Source organism: Symphalangus syndactylus, chromosome Y (assembly GCF_028878055.3).
Source record: "Symphalangus syndactylus isolate Jambi chromosome Y, NHGRI_mSymSyn1-v2.1_pri, whole genome shotgun sequence".
NCBI classification, from domain to species: domain Eukaryota; kingdom Metazoa; phylum Chordata; class Mammalia; order Primates; family Hylobatidae; genus Symphalangus; species Symphalangus syndactylus.
Genome location: NC_072448.2, coordinates 17610744 through 17617864, shown reverse-complemented (window position 1 = coordinate 17617864; position 7121 = coordinate 17610744). Strand labels below are relative to the sequence as shown.

General features: G+C 46.1%; 1 long non-coding RNA gene across 1 annotated transcript; it reads right to left on the bottom strand.

Moving 5' to 3' along the window:
- Nucleotides 1-1051: 1051 nt before the first annotated feature.
- On the bottom strand, nucleotides 1052-5645 carry LOC134736086 (uncharacterized). The gene is made up of 3 exons (XR_010119787.1): nucleotides 5348-5645; nucleotides 1388-1462; nucleotides 1052-1270 (listed from the first exon to the last, which is right to left on the bottom strand). It is a non-coding gene; the product is annotated as an uncharacterized lncRNA (long non-coding RNA).
- Between the last annotated feature and the right edge of the window lie 1476 nt (nucleotides 5646-7121).

The window sequence follows — 7121 nt, the reverse complement described above, 5'->3', positions numbered from 1 at the left end:
ACAGTGGTGCTCAATAGCACTATTCGACTCCCATTTCAGGCTTCTAATAGCCACAGACGGTCTCTGAGTCACTATCTCAACATCATCTGCACTTGTTTTAAGCCAATTTAGAGTGTGAGAACACTGCTTCTCTTTGGACTTGCCTTTGCCATGGTTCCTCCCTTTCCCAGAGAGGCCCTCCAAGGCCCAGGATGAAGGGAGACAATGAAGTAAAGGGCCTGGCCATCTTTTGATGACATCTACCTCGGGTGTCTCATTTATAATTCCATTACCCAAAGACATCTCAACAACTCACCAGACTATTTTCCAATCCCCATGGGAACTTATTCTTGCACACAGCCTGTTTTGGGAATAGAGTCAGAAAAGCAGTTTCCAGAAACAATTTCACAATATTAAAATGCCTCCTCTTCCACTACTGGAAGGGATCCCGAGTTCGAGACTTTTAGGGTCCTGCAGTGAGTTATCTCAGGCAGCCATTTTTCTGATACCAGGCAGGCTTTGCCTGGAACATTTTCCTCTGCTTAGGCAGGCTGACAGCTCTGACAGCCAAGCGCCCATAGCTGCCTTATGAATGTGCAAATGCTAGTCACAGGACACCATGCCTGAGCTATGAGCTCTGGCTAGCATCGCAGTGAATGCCACCATTGCCTTACGACAAGTTTCTGCAGCTTGGCAGAGAAGGAAAACTCTGTGGATATGCGTTGGTGGTGGACACTCACCTGTCTTCTTTGTGGGATCTACAGGATTTTCCCATGATATTGGGAAAGCACAGACATAAGCCAGGCTGAAGAAACTTCAACAGAGTCCCAGAAACAAACCGTTAAATTCTTAAGTATCCAAAAATTATTCAGAATGCCTCAGGCCTGCCTAGATGTTGTAGGGGTGAGTCCTTTAGACACTTGACCCTCTGAGATTTCTAGGTACAGCTCATTTGTGTTCTCCAGAATTGCTGTCTCCCAGGTTGTGGTTCCTGCAGAACCATACAGCCTCAGGAGCTGCCATGCTGTGTGTTTCTATAGGAGTTTTGCAAGGGTTGGATGTGTGTGTGTGTGTGTTGTGTGTGTGTGTGTGTGTGTGCCTGCAAGTGGAGTCAGCTTAAAAAAATGTGGCCAATGCACTTCAGTGCTTCTTTATTATGAGTCTCATCCGTTTGGTGGCCTATGTGGGTTTTCTTTGGCTGCATGGCCCACGTTCTTTACTTTTCTGTGGATTATGAATCTAGTAAATTGGGAGCTGGGTTGTAAGACTCTGGTGTCCAAATCACCTCCCACTGCAAAAAAAAAGAAGAGGAACACAAATAAACAGATATCTCCCAGTGTTTAGTTTTTCTGGGGCCAACCAAGAAAGATACACTAGCAGTCCTGTCCAGCGGGCCTTTTGAATTTACCTCGAATTCCGCTCCCAGCTTGGCAGTTGCTTCACATCACAAGGGGACACTCTTTCATCATCTTGGGATTTTATCCTGGGGCATAGAGCAGCAATAAGGTCAGATGGAGTGAGCATACAATCTGGTGAGGGATGGATGGGGTCCTGCAACTTCACCTGCAGAAAATAAAATAAATAAAGAACAGATGACACAGAATGTAATTCCAACTTCTTTCCCACATTCCCTTAAGTGCCCAAGAAGTCCACATCATGGCCTGGGGTTCAGGAGGAATTACTCCAATGTGCAAGGAATATTTGGAGTGAAAATTGGGGCCATCCTGGCAAACACACAATTTGAGAGCGTTCATGCCCGGAGCCAAATGGGAGTGGAATGGATTGATGCTAAGTGGGATATAGCCTCCACACTTGCATCTCCTTTTCCTGGCTTCCATGTTCCTCATTGGCCTAGGGTTTCCAGGGTCTGTATCTATGACTTCCACGTTAAACCTTTCCTACTTGATGGAGAAGGACCCTTATGGGAATTCATCGCATGAGTGTTTTCTTCTAAACACTGTCACATTTTAATCACCAGGCAGGTTTGATAGTTTTACAACAGTAAATTCCAGTTAGAGATGCAGACAAGGAAACTCTTGTTTTCCCACTTCTATCAGAGGACTGCATGATTCCTGTAGGATGAGAACTGGACACCCAGGCATGGTATTTTTCTGGTAATCTAATCTCTGTTTCATTTTATCCGCATGGCCTTCTTATTGTGGAGTCTTTTTCATTGCTCTCTTGCTGGATAGGAGTGCCTCTCACCACAGAATGTTTTGCTGCCAGGGATTTCAGAGAGCAAAAGGGACTTTAGGTAGGCTGGCTGCACTCCAGATTTTGGGTCATTGTCTTGTTGTGGGGGCTGATGATGTTTGATCTTTGCCAGAGGTATTTGGGTCCTCTGACGGCATCATTGGACATTGCTTTGACTCTAGCACAAGGCAAATTGTTCTCTAAGGAGAACATTAATTTTTCTTTGCTTTCATGGGGAATCCACAGTGTACCTCAAAAGAACTACTGGTCACCCTTTTCAGGCTTTTCATTGCTGCAGGATACCTCTGATACACTCTCTTAACTTCATCTGCTCTCATCAGGGCCCAGTCCGAGGTGTGACAACACTTCCCCACCTTGGACTTGCCTTTGTCATGTTTCCTGCCTTCACAGAGAGCCCTGGTGAGGCAAAGGATGAAGGGAGGCAGCGAGGTCAAGAGCCCAGCCCCCTTTCACTGGCACCCACCTCTGGGTTCTCAGATAGGATTCTTTCACCCAAAGAACCCTCAACAACACACCCGACAATATTGCAATCCCCATGTGCCTCAATTGTGGCACACAGACCCTTTTGGAAATGCAGTCAGAAGAGCAGTTTACAGCAAGCACCTCACAGTCTTGAAATGACTTCTCTTGCAGTGGGACCAAACCACAGAGATGGCCTGATGGTGCCCTGAAGTCAAGAATTTTAGGTTCCCCCCGTGGATGTTTACAGGCAACCTTTTTCCCAATAGCAGTTCAGCTCTGCCAGTGCAATATTTTTCTGCTTAGGTATACTGACAGCTCTTACAGCCTGGTGCCTGAGCCTGCCTTATGAATTCACATAGGCTGGTCTCAGGGCATCAGGCCTGATTGTGAGCTCTGGGTAAAGTCTTAGTGAATATCACCAATTCTTAGTGAAAACCCCCTGCGGCTTGGAGAAGAGACCTCTAAGGAGGTGAGTCAGTGCTATACTCTCTCCTGTCTTCTCTGTGGGATTCATGGGATGATCACATAATTTTAGAAGGCAGATGTGAGCCAGCCTGAAGAAATGTGAAGCACAGCCCAGTAATAAACTGTGGAATCCCTAAAGATCCAAATGGATCTGCAGGATTCCTGAGGTCTGCCTAAATGTTTTTGGGGAGAGTCTTTTTGAAACTTGCCAGAATGTGATTTCTATGTACAGCCTGGCTGTGTTCCACAGGGCTGGTCTCTTCCAGATATGGCTTTCTGCACACCCACACAGCCTCAGAAGCTGTCAGGTTGTGTTTCTGTGGGAGCGTTGTGAGTGTTGGATGTTTGCATATGCGTTTGTCATTGTGTGTTTGTGTGTGTGTGTGTGTGCGTGCCCGTAAGTGGAGTCTGCTTAAATAAATTTGGCCAATTCACTTCAGTTCTTCTCCTTTTTGAGACTCCAAACATTTTGGTGGCTCTGCTTGGGCTGTGGGTCTCCCTGTTCTTTATTTTTTCCATGGATAATGAATCAGCAGTAATTTGGGAGGCAGGCTGAGATGTGCCAGAATCCAAGTGAACTCCCCTCGCAAAAAAAAAGTCACTCTTCTAGAAAGAAAAACAGTACATCACACCAAAAAGCAGACATCCGCCAGTGTTTTATTGCTCTGCAACCAACCGACGGAGAAACACTAGTAGTCCTGTGCACAAGGCCCATTAAATTTGCCTCGAATTGGGTTCCTGGATGAGCAGGTTATTCATGTCCTGTGGGGACACTCCTTCATCATCTTGGGATTTCACCCTGGGACATAGAGTGTGAGCAGAAATAAGATCAGATAGGGGTGAGGATACAATCTGGTGAGGGGTGGATGGGGTCCTTCAATTTCACTTGCAAAAGAACATGAAGACAGATGACACAGAAGGTCCTTCCACCTCCTTCCCCCATTTCCTAAATTGGAAAACAGTCCACACCATGGCCCAGTGTTTAGGAAGGAGTAGTTTACCATGCAAGCAACATTTGCAGTACAAATTGGGGGTCATCCTGGCAAACTTCTGAATTCTGGGCTTTCACAATCTTAGCCAAATGTGAGTGGAATGGTTTGATGCTGGGTGGGATGTGGCCTCCACACTTGTCTCATTTTTTCTGGACTTTCATGTTTCTCATTGGCCTACAGTTTCCTGAATCTGGCTTAACAACTTCCGCATTAAATCTTCTTTAGTGCACGGAGAACGACTGACCTGAAAATCCATTGCTTAAATATTTCTTTCTAAACACTGTCACTTTTCAATGACTGTGAACATTTGGTAATTTTAAAACTGTAAATTCCCATTACAGCTGCAAAAAAAAAGGGCTCTTTTCCCAATTATATTGAAGAGCTGGATGTTTCCTGTAGAATGAAAAGCAGCCAGCTGTGTCTGGCTTTTGGCTGGTAATTTAGCCTCTGTTTCATTACATCTGCAGAGCCTTCTCATTGTGGAGGGGCTTTTTTATTGGACTGTTGTGGATAGGATTGCCCCTCACCACTGATTATTTGGCAGCCAGGGATTTCGGAGAGCAAAAGGGACTTCAGATATGCTGCCTGTGATACAGGTTTTGGGTAGTTGTCTCATTGTAGGGGCTAAGGTTGTTTGCATTTTGCAGGAGAAATTTGGGTTCTCTGACAAGAGTCATTGAACATTGCTTGGACTCCCACACAAGGCAGCTTTTTCCCTCAGGCAAGTATTAATTTTTTTTTTTTTTTTTTTTTTTTTGCTTTACTGGGAAATCCACTGTGCATCTCAACACGTCTACTAGATATTCTTGTCAGGCTTGCTATCACCACAGATGGCCTCTAAGACACTGTCTCAACCTTAGCTACACCTTTGAAATGTCAATGTGAGGTGTGAGAACTCTGCTCCAATTTGAACTTCCCTTTGACTTAGTTCCTGTCTTTCCAGGAGAACGCCTGTTAGACCAATAATAAAGGGAAGCAGTGAGGTCAAGAGCCTGACAATCTTTAACTGGTGTGTCAGGTATTATTCTATCACCCAAACAACCCTCAACAACACTCCAGACAGTATTGCAATCCCCATGGGCCTCGATTGTTGCACACTGCCTCTTCTGGGAATGCAGTCAGAAGAGCAGTTTACAGTGAGCTCCTCACAATCTTGAAACGACTTCTCCTCCAGCAGGACCTGACCACAGAGATGGCCTGATGGGGCCCTGAAGTCAAGAATTTTAGGGTCTTACAGTGAGTTTTTGCCAGCAGCCATATTCCCGATACTAATCCAGCTCTGCCTGTACCATTTTCCTCTGCTTAGGAAGGCTGACAGCTCTGACAGCTGGTATTCTGAGCCTGCCCCATGAATGCTCATGCGCTGCTATCAGGGCACCAGGCCTGATTGTGAGGTCTGGCTAGCATCACAGTGAATGTCATCATTGCCTAGAGACAAGTCCTTGCATCTTGGCAGAGAAGGAGAACTCCTTGGAGGTGCGCCAGTGGTGGACTCTCGCCTGTCTTCTTTGTGGGATCCATGGGATAGTCCCATGATCCTAGGAGAGGCAGAGGTGATCCAGCATGAAAAAACATCAAGCAGAGCTCAAAGAATAATCTGCAAAATCCCTAAGGACACAATAGGATCTGCAGGAATCCACAGGCTTGCCTAGACGTTGTATGGGTGAGTCTTTTGAAACATGCCGGCCGGGCGCGGTGGCTCACGCTTGTAATCCCAGCACTTTGGGAGACCGAGGCGGGCAGATCACGAGGTCAGGAGATCGAGACCACGGTGAAACCCCGTCTCTACTAAAACTACAAAAAAATTAGCCAGGCGTGTTGGCGGGCGCCTGTAGTCCCAGCTACTCGGAGAGGCTGAGGCAGGAGAATGGCGTGAACCCGGGAGGCGGAGCTTGCAGTGAGCCGAGATTGCGCCACTGCACTCCAGCCTGGGCAACAGCGAGACTCCGTCTCAAAAAAAAAAAAAAAAAAGAAACATGCCTACGATGATTTCCAAGTTCATGGAGAATGACCATAATGAAAATCCATTGAGTGATTGTTAACTTCTAAACACTATCAGATTTTAAAGATTTGTCAGCTCTGATACTTTCAAAACCATAAATTTGAGTTACCATCACCAACAGGGAACACACCCCGCCTGTGTTCCCTGGTGTTGCTCTCTCCCAGATGAGGCTTCCTGCAGAACCATGCAGCCTCTGAAGCTGCTGGGCAGTGTGTTTCTGTGGGACTGTTACCAGTGTTGGATGTCTGTATGTGTGTGTGACATTGTGTGTGTGTGTCTACCTGTAAGTGGAGTCTGTTTAAATAAATTTGGCTAACACATTTCAGAGCATTTCTTGTTTTGAATCTCCCAACATTTTGCTGGCCTGTCTGCAGTTCTGCTTGGGCTCTGTGGCCCCCTGTTGTTTAATTTTCCATGGATAATGAGTCAGCAGTGAATTGGGAGGTGGGCTGAGATGCATTGGCATCCAAATCACCACCCCCTGCAAAAAAATAAATCTTGCTTTTCCAGGAAGGAGAAGAGCACACCACACCAAAAAACAGACATCTCCCAGTGTTTCATTGTTCTGTGGCAAAGACAGTAGCAGTTCTATTCACAGTGCCCCTTGAATTGACCTCTAATTTGGTTCCCAGCTGAGCAGGTGCTTCATGTCATGAAGGGGTACTCCTGCATTGTCTTGGGATTTTATCATGCAACATAGAGTGTGAGCAGCAATAAGGTCAGATGGGGTGAGGATACAATCTGGTGAAGGGTGGACAGGATCCCACAACCTCACCTACAAGAAAATGAAGACAGATGACACAGAAGTTGCTTCCAACTCAATCCTCACATTCCCTAATTTGCAAAAGCAGTCCACACCATGAACTGGGATTCAGGTGGGAGTACTCAACTGTGCAAGTAATATTTGGAGTGTAATTTGAGGCCATCCTGGCAAATTCCCGATTTGAGAGCTTTCATAGCCGGAGTCAGAAGGGATTGGAATTGAGTGATCCTGGGTCGGATGTGGC